The following is a 14,904-nucleotide window of genomic DNA, read 5'->3' as shown; positions in this document are numbered from 1 at the left end:
GGTCAGTGATAACATCTGCAGTAAAAGACCCTGGACTGCATTATTGGACTGCATTAACATCTGCCTAGCAGCGGCGGTGATCCCTGACCGCAATCCACGGGTGGCGTAGTCGGACATTCAAAACCCTACAAATAGACTGCCACAGCATTTGGTCTGACCACCCTGAGCCACGGGATCGGGTTGCCACTACTACCCCCATCATTGCACAAAAGCTCGGTTCCGGGTGCCCCACGGCCCAGGGGGTGAGTCAGAAACATACAGCAGCGGCGGCTCAGTATTGGGGTATCAGCAGGATGAGGGGTTTGTGCAGGTTGGGAATAGACGGGGACAGTGCCTGAAATGTAAGGAGTCAAATGTGTCTTTGTTGTGATCTCTGCAGACCTGAGACTCTGAGTCCTGGCTGGAGAAGTTGTCGTGTCGGTCTGGGCCAGATGGAAAAGACGGGAAAAGTGAACAATTTAATCAGAAAGAACGTCAGCTGTAAGCTACTATATATAACTGTAATCTCTTATACAGTATATTCTGCAGGACTGGCATCTATCAATATATGTCACCATGTGGCGGTAGTATCAGTGCTGGTCTTTGTATAGAGATTATTTTCAGTAACAGCGCGGTCATCTGCTGAGGTTCTCCTACATCCACTATCTGGGTGCACCACCATAGCTGTAATCAGGATTACCTGGTTAGGGGCCCACTCAGAAGTTTCCCCTCCCCCCTGAACCAAAACCCTAGCTACGCCTCTGGTTACTGTGTTGGTAGAACAAGATCCCCTGGCTATTCAATCTGCTAACATAGAGAAAAAGCTTTTGCACAACTACTTTACTATAGAGGAGCCATTACCAAAAGAGCAGGGTGTTGTGTTATTATGTTTGTGCTCATCCCAACAATCCAGAGGGTTATCATGCTCCTGCATGTCTACCAACTTAATTATTACTTTTTTTAGCTTTTAAAATCCCATAAAAATGAGCTGAATTATCTCCGGTTTGGGCATGTTTCTTTATGGTAACTGGTTTTACTACACCATGTAATTCACATAAAGGTTTATTAACCAAAGATGATGAAATTCCCTTGAGATGAGCCAAGTCCAATAATTGTCATCCAATTACATTGTGAATAAGACACACTATGGTTAATAATTAAAGGACTCCAGTATCTCTGTAGTTTCATTACAGTGTCTTTACATTACAAAGAGAAATTTCTTTATATTTTGTATTTTTTCTAGTTTTTTTTCCAAATATAATTCTTAAATATTTTTCTAAATATTATAAGGATCACATGAGGTTATCACAGTAATTGTTTGACATATGGCATTGTGACAAAATATCAAATTAGCTCATCAGTTATACATCTCATGGTAGAGATGGGTTTGAGATGTCCCAGCTTCACATCTAAATCTTTTGGGGGTCTATCCAATCTCATATTTCCTATATAATGTCAAAAAGAACAGACTTGGTGAGGTGACTTTGAGTGAATTGTTTCAATTTGAGGAAAAAGTCCTTGCTATACCACAGGCAATGGAACCATTACAGTATGTTCCCATTTTTCAACTTCTAGGTGGGGTGATGCAAGCTTTATGGAGGATTTTTAGAGTCATCTCCATATATCATATGGAAGGGAGTATTGTAATAATGTCAGAACCTACAAGAAAGAAAATGAACATACACCCTGCTGTAACTAAATAAGTAAAAAGCGAAAGTGCATTTAAATAACATAGGGTTCTTAGTAATACTGTTTTTGATGAAAAATAGCATAAAAGCCATCCCACCGGGACCCAGTCCTTTGTCTGCCCTAATTCACACAGGTCACATCTGACACATGGTGAGGTTTTAATATTAGACAGTGTAGAACCGTCCCGAATAGGGTCACCGTGCAGTGGTAGGATGGCTTTTATGCTATTTTTGATCAAAAACAGTGTTACTAAGAACTCTATGTTATTTAAATGCAATTTTGCTTTTTACATATTTAGTTACAGTAGGGTTTATGCTCATTTTGTTTCTTGTAGGTTTTGTCAGTTTTATGGCCAATGTGAATATGCATTTATATGTTGCATGTGTACCAACTTAAACTCCAGCTCAATGTGTGTGCTTTTTTCTTGGATTTTTGCATTTTGTGCAAGTGAGGGTGTAGCCTCCCCTCTTTGAGCAGAACATTACATTTAAAAAGCTTCCCAAGGCTGAGGTGTCCAGAATTTGGTACCCAGTCCTTTGTCTGCCCTTATTCACATAGGTCACATCTGACACATGGTAAGGTTTTAATATTAGATAGTGTAAGACAGTCCCGAATAGGGTCACCTTGCCGTAGTAGGATGACGTTTATGCTATTTGTGCTAAAAAAACAGTGTTCCTAAGAACTCAGTGTTATTTAAATGCAATTTCGCTTTTAACTTATTTAGTTACAGCAGGGTTTATGCTCATTTTGTTATTTTGTAGGTTTTGTCTGTTTTATGGCCACAAAACATGCGTTTATATGTTGCATGTATACCAACTCAAACTCCAGCTCAATGTGTGTGTTTTAATAATGTCAGTGTACTGAAAACAGATTAATAGGGTTGAGTTAATAGGATTTTTATTAAGTAGGTACAATAAAAAGCAGAGCGAGAGCTAAAGGAGGTTCAGATTTCTTGAGGTTGCTTTGAGATCATTCACCTATAGGCTTCCAGAATTTTTAAAATATGGGTCCAGCACCATGGATGACTTTATATGGTTGGGGATGAGAGAATGGAATACACGGTTGTCTGCAAGATGTAGGCCCAAAGTGACCTGTATAAACCACACTAGGCAAGGATCTATTGGGGATAGTGCAGACAATCTGAACCTATAAAAATATTTAATATGTCTGTCATTCTAAGCCCAGAATTATTTAGAACTTGTAATTGCCTTTTACACAAACATAATATACTGTATAGTATCCACCCCGTTCTATTAGTACAACCAAATAATATGCTTTAATATGGCACAGGACACATATACTTGTATATAACTTGCATGCAAAGGTTCTCTCTGCCGACTTTAGTGCCCTGCCACTCCTTTATCCATATTACACAGGCGTGGATTCGCTTGCTTTATCTTATTGAAGAAGGGTGAGGATTTCAGGTGCACTTTGGTTTTCTGTTATTTTTATGATTACCATTGTGATTAATGAGATATTTTTACAATGTAGATTTATTTTACCATTGTTACTATCTCGATGTATATAATTGGTACTTGAAAGAAATTTGTATCCTTTATATGAACAACAGAGACAAATTATCAACCTAAATCTCATGTGATAAGTGATGTGCTAAATCCTCTGGTTCCCAGATGTAATTATAGACCCTGCCGACATGGTGCCCTACTCAATTGAGCTGCAAAATTCCCAACTGAATATTTATGCACAAATATATATATATATACAAAAAAGGAGGCAGCACATTCAATATATACATATATATATATACGCTGCTCAAAAAAATAAAGGGAACGCTTAAACAACAGAATATAACTCCAAGTAAATCAAACTTCTGTGAAATCAAACTGTCTACTTAGGAAACAACACCGATTGACAATCAATTTCACATGCTGTTGTGCAAATGGAATAGACAATAGATGGAAATTATTGGCAATTATCAAGACACCCTCAATAAAGGAGTGGTTCTGCAGGTGGGGACCACAGACCACATCTCAGTACCAATGCTTTCTGGCTGATGCTTTGGTCACTTTTGAATGTTGGTTGTGCTTTCACACTCGTGGTAGCATGAGACGGACTCTACAACCCACAGAAGTTGCTCAGGTAGTGCAGCTCATCCAGGATGGCACATCAATGCGAGCTGTGGCAAGAAGGTTTTCTGTGTATGTCAGCGTAGTGTCCAGAGACTGGAGGCGCTACCAGGAGACAGGCCAGTACACCAGGAGACATGGAGGAGGCCGTAGGAGGGCAACAACCCAGGAGCAGGACCGCTACCTCCGCCTTTGTGCAAGGAGGAACAGGAGGAGCACTGCCAGAGCCCTGCAAAATGACCTCCAGCAGGCCACAAATGTGCATGTGTCTGCACAAACGGTCAGAAACTGACTCCATGAGGGTGGTATGAGGGCCCGACGTCCACAGATGGGGTTGTGCTCACAGCCCAATACCGTGCAGGACGCTAGGCATATGCCACAGAACACCAGGATTGGCAAAGTCGCCACTGGCGCCCTGTGCTCTTCACAGATGAAAGAAGGTTCACACTGAGCACATGTGACAGACGTGACAGAGCCTGGAGACGCTGTGGAGAGCGATCTGCTGCCTGCAACATTTTTAAGCATGACCGGTTTGGCAGTGGGTCAGTAATGGTGTGGAGTGGCATTTCTTTAGAGGGCCGCACAGCCCTCCATGTGCTCGCCAGATGTAGCCTGACTGCCATTAGGTACCGAGATGAGATCCTTTGTGAGACCATATGGTGGTGCGGTTGGCCCTGGGTTCCTCCTAATGCAGGACAATGCCTGACCTCATGTGGCTGGAGTGTGTCAGCAGTTCCTGCAAGATGAAGGCATTGAAGCTATGGGCTTGCCCGCCCGTTCCCCAGACCTGAATCCGATTGAGCACATCTGGGACATCATGTCTTGCTCCATCCACCAATGTCACGTTGCACCACAGACTGTCCAGGAGTTGGCGGATGCTTCAGTCCAGGTCTGGGAGGAGATCCCACAGGAGACCATCCTCATCAGGAGCATGCCCAGGCGTTGTGGGGAGGTCATACAGGCACGTGGAGGCCACACACAATACTGAGCCTCATTTTGACTTGTTTTAAGGACATTACTTCAAAGTTGGATCAGCTTGTAGTGTGTTTTTCCACTTTAATTTTGGGAATGACTCCAAATCCAGGCATCCATTGGTTAATAAATTTGATTTCCATTGATGATTTTTGTGTGATTTTGTTGTCAGCACATTCAACTTTGTACAGAACAAAGTATTCAATAAAAATATTTCATTCAGATCTAGAATGTGTTATTTGATTGTCCCCTTTATTTTTTTGAGCAGTGTATATACAGTACAGACCAAAAGTTTGGACACACCTTCTCATTTAAAGATTTTTCTATATTTTCATGACTTTTAAAATTGTACATTCACACTGAAGGCATAAAAACTATGAATTAACACATGTGGAATTATATACTTAACAAAAAAGTGTGAAACAACTGATAATATGTCTTATATTCTAGGTTTTTCAAAGTAGCCACCTTTTGCTTTGATGACTGCTTTGCACACTCTTGGCATTCTCTTGATGAGCTTCAAGAGGTAGTCACCGGAAATCGTTTTCACTTCACAGGTGTGGCCTGTCAGGTTTAATAAGTTTGATTTCTTGCCTTATAAGTTTGATTTCTTGCCTTATAAATGGGGTTGGGACCATCAGTTGTGTTGTGCAGAAGTCTGGTGGATACACAGCTGATAGTCCTACTGAATAGACTAAGCTAAGTAAAAAAAAACGAGTGGCCATCGTTACTTTAAGAAATGAAGGTCAGTCAGTCCGAAAAATTGGGCAAACTTTGAATGTGTCCCCAAGTGCAGTTACTAAAACCATCAAGCGTGTAACAGCCCTGGCGGTGTGCTTGCATGGCTTACCACCTCCCACCATGCAAGACCGCAATCTTACCTATCAGGCCAGGCTGCACACTTTGCTCCAGTACCTGCTGTTTGTATGTCTCTTGTCTGCTGGCATAGGGGGGCGGCGCTGTTACTTCTTGATTCTTAAAGCTACAGTGTGCGCAGTCCTAATGGGTCCCCAGCATATAGCTGTGAGTCACTGGATACTTAAACCCCCTCCACCCAGTAGGAGGTGCCTGAGCAACACTTTCTTACAGTGTGTTCTGTGCAACTGTGAGTTGCCAGGTCCTGTCCTGAATCTAGTCTGTTTCCGCCACCCTGGGGGCTGAGTACCCAGGGCCTTTACCTGTATCTCTGACTTCTAGTCTGTTTCCGCCACCCTGGGGGCTGAGTTCCCAGGCTCGTTCCTGTATCTTGTTCCTGGTTCAGTTCCTGTCTGAACAGTGTCCTAGCCCGTTACCTGTTTGTCTCTATGTCCGAACCTTCCCTTTTCCTGCAGTGTCTGAACCTGCACCTAACTCCAACTCGTTGTCTCTGTACTTCTGTTTGTGAGTTTAGTGTCCACTCGCTACTTCCTTGTAAGTACCTTGTGTGTATCTGGTTCTGCTTGTCCCTTTTCCCTGCCTCCGTATCTACCTCCTGTGTTTTAACCATCTTCCTGTATTTTCCAGTCTGTTCCATGTGAACAGAGCCCTGTCCTGTCTGCCTGCACCTTCTGCTCTGTTCTGCTCTGCTTGTTCACCACACCACACCTGCTCTGCTTGTTCACCGCACCTGCGGTTCTGCTCTGCTTGTTCACCGCACCTGTGGTTCTGCTCTGCTCTGCTTGTTTACCGCACCTGCAGTTCCGCTCTGCTCTGCTTGTTTACTGCACCTGCGGTTCCGCTCTGGTCTGCTTGTTCACCGCACCTGCGGTTCTGCTCTGCTCTGCTTGTTCACCGCACCTGCAGTTTCGCTCTGCTCTGCTTGTTCACCGCACCTGCGGTTCTGCTCTGCTCTGCTTGTTCACCGCACCTGCAGTTCCGCTCTGCTCTGCTTGTTCACCGCACCTGCGGTTCTGCTCTGCTCTGCTTGTTCACCGCACCTGCGGTTCCGCTCTGCTCTGCTAGTTCACCGCACCTGCGGTTTTGCTCTGCTCTGCTTGTTCACCGCACCTATGGTTCCGCTCTGCTTGTTCACCGCACCTGCGGTTCTGCTCTGCTCTGCTAATTCACCGCACCTGCGGTTCCGCTCTTCTCTGCTTGTTCACCGCACCTGTGGTTCCGCTCTGCTCTGCTTGTTCACCGCACCTGCGGTTTTGCTCCGCTCTGCTTGTTCGCTGCACCTGCGGTTTTGCTCCGCTGTGCTTGTTCGCCGCACCTGCGGTTTTGCTCCGCTCTGCTTGTTCACCGCACCTGCGGTTTCGCCCTGCTCTGTTTGTTCACCGCTCCGGCGGTTCTGCTCTGCATGTTCACCGCATCGGCGGTTTTGCTCTGCTCTGCTTGTTCACCGCATTAGCGGTTTCGCTCTGCTCTGCTTGTTCACTGTACCTGCGGATCCGTTCCTGTGTCCCAGTCTGTACTGGTCCCTATCCTGCCTGCGTTCCTACCAGCCAGTACCCGCCTGTCTGCATGCCAGCCGTGCCTGCCAGTGCCCACCTGTCTGCATTCCAGCCGTGACTACCAATACCCACCTATCTTCATACCAACCGTGCCTGCCAGTACCCACCTGTCTGTACGCCAGCCTAACCTGCCTGTTCCTGCATTCCCCAGTGGGGATCAACAGCTGTGACCGGGGTCTGACCTGGAGTAGCACCTGGTCCCTCTGCTCGGTTCCTCCCTGTTTCATGGAGTCGACTGAGCCGCCGTGTGACCTTGGTCGGACCGAGTTGATACTTAGTTACGCCCCTCCAGGCACTCCTCGGTTCATGGTCCATTGGGATCACTAATCATGCTCACGCCAGTCATTCCGGGCGTGTGCGCAACAGTGTGCTCAGGCTATGGTTCCCGTTGAGCCCCACGGCCCTTCGCTCTCAGAGACTTTTGAATCCTTGTCTGGCGAATATGTGCACCAAGGAAAAAAATTTTCTCAAGCTGAGGTCCAGGCAATTTACGCACCAGCCCAAATGGAGCTATTAGCACTCGTTCCTGCGGATCCACCACGGTATTATGGGGACCCAAAACAAAGTCGTGCGTTTGTGGAGCAATGCATGCTACATTTCAAATTTTATGCTCACTATTTTCCCACTGATCGGGTTAAAGTAGCATTTCTGATGTCCTACCTAGTGGGTGATGCCTTGAAATGGATCACCCCCCTATGGGAAGCATGGGATCCTATCGACTTGGACCTGCAGGCCTTCCTTGTGGCCTTTCTAATGGTCTTCGATGACCCTAATCCTGAAGCTTCTACTAAAGCTTCCCTTCCCAATATCTTGGAGCAGCCCCAATGGGTAATGTGTGTAGGTAGCCTACCAGTTCTCCAGCCTGAAGAGACTGCTGCCCACACAGAATCCACACAGGATTACAATGCTCCACAGAATACTTCTCTTCCCAACCTCAAGAGGCAGTCCAGACGTGCAAGGCATAGAGGTAAACCGTCATGCCAGTTTCTGTCCTCCCAAAGACCTCCTGTTCCCCAGCCTGTAGAGGCAGCTATCCGCACAGAATCCATGAAGGATGACTATGTTTGTCAGGCAAAGCAGAGGCCAGAACTCAGTCACAAAATCGGATTGCGGTCCCGCTGCGGTTGTTTGGGACCCCCTGACGGTCTTTGTCCAGCGAAGGTTGGAGAATCCCAAGACATTAGGCCTGTAGGAGAGGCTGCCCTTGGCGTTAGTGTTTCCTCTCCACAGATGACCATGACTGTCTCCGTGGCAAGAGAAGGTCTCGAATTAACCGGAAGTTTCGGGCTTAAAGCCTTGAAGAGTCGGTGTCTGATTCCCGTCCGACAACTCCAGAAGCCGGTTTGGGCATTGTCAGCGGAAGGACGAGCCCTACTCAGAAACAGTCAAAATATGTCTGTACAAATTAAGCTCCAGGTTGGAGCATTACACATGAAGAAGTTCACATTCCAGGTGCTGTCTGGTTTACCCACAGGTCGTCCAGAGCCGAGAGATCTAGTGCCCGCTCAGGTCTGGAGATCCTGCATGGTGTTTCCTGGGGGACTGCTGAGGTGCAAGGGGTGTCCAGTCCCCATATCTTCAGGACAGTCAGCAGTTTTTTCTTCTTCTTCACCAGATCTGATAGTCGCTGACTTGCTGTGCGCTGAAGTCTCCGAAGGAAGGGAAGCGGAGGCAATGTTCCCACACAGTCTCGACGATTGTACCAATGATCTGGCTTCAGGTACCGCCCCGCCTCGCAGACGTGTCATCTCAGAAACCAGACTGAAGTTGGTCCCTAAGCAAGGATCCTCTATCTCTAATAAATCTGGCAATACGTCCATCAAGGCGGTGGCTACCTCCAAGTCTCTGCACCCCTCCAACTAGGCGGAGGACCTCCTGTTGTCTCCTGAATCCTCCGGGGTTCTACCTGATAACAAATGGAGTGAGACTTTTCTACACCCTGTACCTGGTACTTCACCCACTTCATCCAGTAAGCTTGCAAAGTGTATGTCAAAGCGGTGGTTAACCCCGAGTCTCTGCACCCCTCTAATCTGGTGGAGGACCTCCAGTTGTCCCATGAATCCTTTGGGGTACCACCCGATATTAACAAATGGAGAGAGACTTTCCTGTGTCCTGTTCCTGGTACTTCACCCACTTCATCTGAGGCTGAGGATGGCTCGATGGGAGGAAGCATCCTAGTCACCAAGATGGTGAGACCAGTTTCGTTCCCTCTAGTGGACAGAAGAGGTAATCTTCTTAAAGAGAAGGATCGGCCTCCATATTCTCTGCAGGAAATCCTTGCAGGCTTGAAGAAGAGGGGGCCTAAAGGAGGGGGTACTGTAACATCCCTGGTGGCGTGCTTGCATGGCTTACCACCTCCCACCATGCAAGACCGCAATCTTACCTATCAGGCCAGGCTGCACACTTTGCTCCAGTACCGGCGGTTTGCATGTCTCTTGTCTGCTGGCTTAGGGCGGCGGTGCTGCTACTTCTTGATTCTTAAAGCTACAGTGTGCGCAGTCCTAATGCGTTCCCAGCCTATTGCTGTGAGTCACTGGATACTTAAACCCCCTCCACCCAGTAGGAGGTGCCTGAGCAACACTTTCTTACAGTGTGTTCTGTGCAACTGTGAGTTGCCAGGTCCTGTCCTGAATCTAGTCTGTTTCCGCCACCCTGGGGGCTGAGTACCCAGGGCCTTTACCTGTATCTGACTTCTAGTCTGTTTCCGCCACCCTGGGGGCTGAGTTCCCAGGCTCGTTCCTGTATCTTGTTCCTGGTTCAGTTCCTGTCTGAACAGTGTCCTAGCCCGTTACCTGTTTGTCTCTATATCCGAACCTTCCCTTTTCCTGCAGTGTCTGAACCTGCACCTAACTCCAACTCGTTGTCTCTGTACTTCTGTTTGTGAGTTTAGTGTCCACTCGCTACTTTATTGTAAGTACCTTGTGTGTATCTGGCTCTGCTTGTCCCCTTTCCCTGCCTCCGTATCTACCTCCTGTGTTTTAACCATCTTCCTGTATTTTCCAGTCTGTTCCATGTGAACAGAGCCCTGTCCTGTCTGCCTGCACCTTCTGCTCTGTTCTGCTTGTTCACAACACCTGCGGTTCCGCTCTGCTTGTTCACTGCACCTGCGGTTCCGCTCTGCTCTGCTTGTTCACCACACCTGCGGTTCCGCTCTGCTCTGCTTGTTCACCGCACCTGCGGTTTTTCTCTGCTCTGCTTGTTCACAGCACCTGCGGTTTTGCTCTGCTCTGCTTGTTCACCGCATCTGCGGTTCCGCTCTGCTCTGCTTGCTCACCGCACCTACGGTTCCGCTCTGCTTGTTTACCGCACCTGCGGTTCCGCTCTGCTCTGCTTGTTCACCGCACCTGCGGTTTTGCTCTGCTTGTTCACCGCACCTGCGGTTTTGCTCCTCTCTGCTTGTTCGCCGCACCTGCGGTTTTGCTCCGCTCTGCTTGTTCACCGCACCTGCGGTTTTGCTCCGCTTTGCTTGTTCACCGCACCTGCGGTTTCGCCCTGCTGTTTGTTCACCGCTCTGGCGGTTCTGCTCTGCTTGTTCACCGCACCGGCGGTTTCGCTCTGCTCTGCTTGTTCACCGCATTGGCGGTTTCACTCTGCTCTGCTTGTTCACTGCACCTGCGGCTCCGTTCCTGTGTCCCAGTCTGTACTGGTCCCTATCCTGCCTGCGTTCCTACCTGCCAGTACCCGCCTGTCTGCATGCCAGCCGTGCCTGCCAGTGCCCACCTGTCTGCTTTCCAGCCGTGACTACCAATACCCACCTGTCTTCATACCAGCCGTGCCTGCAAGTACCCATCTGTCTGTACCCAGCCTAACCTGCCTGTTCCTGCATTCCCCGGTGGGGGTCAACAGCTGTGACCGAGGTCTGACCTGGAGTAGCACCTGGTCCCTCTGCTTGGTTCCTCCCTGGTTCACGGAGTCGACTAAGCCGCCGTGTGACCTTGGTCGGACTGAGTTGATACTTAGTTACGCCCCTCCAGGCACTCCTCGGTTCATGGTCCAGTGGGATCACTAATCAAGCTCACGCCAGTCAGTCCGGGCGCGAGCGTAACAAAGAGCTATAAAGAAACTGGCTCACATGAGGACCACCCCAGGAAAGGAAGACCAAGAGTCACCTCTGCTTCTGAGGATAAGTTTATCCGAGTCACCAGTCTCAGAAATCGCAGGTTAACAGCAGCTCAGATTAGAGACCAGGTCAATGCCACACAGAGTTCTAGCAGCAGACACATCTCTACAACAACTGTTAAGAGGAGACTTTGTGCAGCAGGCCTTCATGGTAAAATAGCTGCTAGGAAACCACTGCTAAGGACAGGCAACAAGCAGAAGAGACTTGTATGGGCTAAAGAACACAAGGAATGGACATTAGACCAGTGGAAATCTGTGCTTTGGTCTGATGAGTCCGAATTTGAAATCTTTGGTTCCAACCAGCGTGTCTTTGTGCGACGCAGAAAAGGTGAACGGATGGACTCTACATGCCTGGTTCCCACCGTGAAGCATGGAGGAGGAGGTGTGATGGTGTGGGGGTGCTTTGCTGGTGACACTGTTGGGGATTTATTCAAAATTGAAAGTATACTGAACCAGCATGGCTACCACAGCATCTTGCAGAGGCATGCTATTCCATCCGGTTTGCGTTTAGTTGGACCATCATTTATTTTTCAACAGGACAATGACCCCAATCACACCTCCAGGCTGTGTAAGGGCTATTTGATCAAGAAGGAGAGTGATGGGGTGCTACGCCAGATGACCTGGCCTCCACAGTCACCAGACCTGAACCCAATCGAGATGGTTTGGGGTGAGCTGGACCGCAGAGTGAAGGCAAAAGGGCCAACAAGTGCTAAGCATCTCTGGGAACTCCTTCAAGATTGTTGGAAGACCATTTCCGGTGACTACCTCTTGAAGCTCATCAAGAGAATGCCAAGAGTGTGCATAGCAGTCATCAAAGCAAAAGGTGGCTACTTTGAAGAACCTAGAATATAAGACATATTTTCAGTTGTTTCACACTTTTTTGTTAAGTATATAATTCCACATGTGTTAATTCATAGTTTTGATGCCTTCAGTGTGAATGTACAATTTTCATAGTCATGAAAATACAGAAAAATCTTTAAATGAGACGGTGTGTCCAAACTTTTGGTCTGTACTCTATATATATACACATATATACATACATATTGTGGCAAGACGACTCACTCGGCCGCTTCCGGAAGTAGACTCAGGAACCCGGGTTTTCTTTGCAGGCTTTATTAAACGGCATAAAGCTCTGCACACCAGCAAAATAAACACGGCCTTACTGGCAAAACGACAAAACAAAAGAATAAACGATAGCAGAGTCCATATGAGTATGGGAGTCCAAGCCTTCAGCTCTGTCCTGAGCTGAAGCTCTCCCAATCTGGAGACCTTGCCTCTCCAAACCACAACCCTGGAAAAAAACAGAACTGCCATACCCTGAGGTGGAGGTATGGGGAATGACTTCCCTCTCATCTCTATGTCATTCCCATAAAACCACACCCTTTAAAAGAATTAACTCCCTGCATGTAACATGCTGTCAGAAAGTTTATTGGATTCAGTTCACACAGGCTAGCAATCTATGTGACACATACCTCCCCTCATATATCATACCAGTGACTCTGTCACATATTCCCCCCCTCTGCCCAAAGCCGGGGGTTTGGGCACCTTCATATACCAAACAGGGAATTCTGGAGATGGCATCAGCATTAGCATGTAACTTCCCGGGTCTATGGTCCACGTGAAAATTAAAGTCTTGGAGACCTAAGAACCACCTAGTTACTCAGGCATTCTTACCCTTCTTTTCCCTCAACCATCTCAAAGGGGCATGGTCTGACACCAATTTAAACTTACGGCCAAGTAGGTAATATCTTAGCATGTCTATGGCACATTTTATAGCTAAACAGTCTTTCTCCACAATGGCATAATTTTTCTCGCAGGACGAGAGCTTCTGGCTCATATACAGGATGGGATGCTCTTCCCCATTTATCTCCTGCGACAGCACAGCTCCTAGGCCAACTTCTGAGGCATCTGTCTGGAGCACAAACTCTGTAGTAAAGTCTGGTGCGACCAGGACCGGCTGCTTACAGAGTGCCAGCTTCAGTTGCTGGAACGCCATCTCAGTTTCAACCGTCTCCATTTCACCATCGTTGATTTTGTGCCTTTCAGAAGGTCCGTCAGTGGCGCGGCAATCATGGCAAAATTTGGGATAAACCGCCGGTAATATCCCACGATTCCAAGAAATGTTCTCACCTGCTTCTTGGAGAGCGGTTGAGGCCAGTTCTGAATTGCCTCGATCTTATTGATCTGTGGCTTAATTTCGCCTCTCCCTATGACGTAGCCTAAGTACTTGGCCTCCTCCTTCCCAATGGCACATTTTCTCAGATTTATCATAAATCCTGCCTTCCTTAGAGCATCCAGAATCGCCTGTACCTTCGGCAGATGACTAGCCCAGTCCGGGCTAAAGACGACAATGTCATCAAGGTAGGCTGCGGCATACTTCTTATGTGGGCCGAGGATCCGATCCATGGCCCTCTAGAAGGTGGCTGGTGCCCCCTGCAGTCCAAAATGCATTTGGGGGTACTGGAAGCACCCATCAGGTGTTGAGAAAGCTGTTTTCTCCTTGGCCTCTGGGACATGGGGATCTGCCAGTAGTCCTTCATCAAGTCGAGGGTGGTAATATATGCCCCGGTAACTCTGAGAACAGGTCACAGTTCCGTTGCAGCAGCTCTCTACATTGTTGCTTCTGTGCCGGTGATAGAGTCTCCACTATCGTGACGTCCTCAACTTTGGCTTTCGGACTGGCTCCCAAATTAGAATCCCCCAACGTTTCCCGATCTCGCCATGTCTTGAGCAAGTTCACATGGTACACTTGGTGCGGCTTTTTTCTGCCAGGCTGGTGAACTTTGTAGTTTACTTCGCTGAGTTTCTCCACCACCTCATACGGGCCTTGCCACTTGGCCAGGAACTTGCTCTCGACGGTGGGAATAAGCACCAGTACGCGATCCCCAGGCTGGAACTGTCTCAGCCTCGCTGACCGGTTATAGACCCTTGCCTGGGCCTCTTGTGCCTGGAGCAGATGAGCCTTCATGATAGGCATCACTTTCACCATTCTCTCCTGCATCTGGGCGACATGTTCTATGATGCTCCGGTGGGGCGTAACCTCGGTTTCCCAGGTTTCCTTGGCAATATCCAGGAGCCCTCGCAGATGTCGTACATACAGTAGCTCAAACGGGGTGAAACCTGTAGAGGCTTGTGGGACCTCTCTTACAGAGAAGAGCAGGAACAGTAGCAGGTAGTCTCAGTCACGACCGTCCTTCTCTACGACCTTTTTGAGCATTGCTTTTAAGGTTTTATTAAAGTGCTTCACCAGGCCGTCGGTCTGCGGATGGTAAACGGAGGTTCGCAGCTGGGTAATCTGAAGGACTTTACACAGCTCCTTCATTACCTTGCTCACGAACGGGGTTCCTTGGTCCATTAGTATCTCCTTCGGCAGTCCGGTCCTGGCAAATATATGGACAAGTTCTCGGGCTATGCTCCTACTCGACGAGTTCCTCAGTGGTACCGCTTCAGGGTACCAAGTCGCATAGTCCATGACCACCAGGATGTATTGGCCCCGGGCCGATTTGACTAAGGGCCCCACTAAGTCCATGGCAATCCTCTCAAAGGGGATTTCTATCACAGGATTAAAGGACTACGGAAGTGGGAAGAGGGGGCGGTTATCTGGCAGGTGGGGCAGGACCTGCAAT

Source organism: Phyllobates terribilis, unplaced genomic scaffold (assembly GCF_046119375.1).
Source record: "Phyllobates terribilis strain yellow unplaced genomic scaffold, ASM4611937v1 Scaffold_3__8_contigs__length_932513732, whole genome shotgun sequence".
NCBI lineage: Eukaryota > Metazoa > Chordata > Amphibia > Anura > Dendrobatidae > Phyllobates > Phyllobates terribilis.
This window is presented reverse-complemented; position numbering follows the sequence as displayed.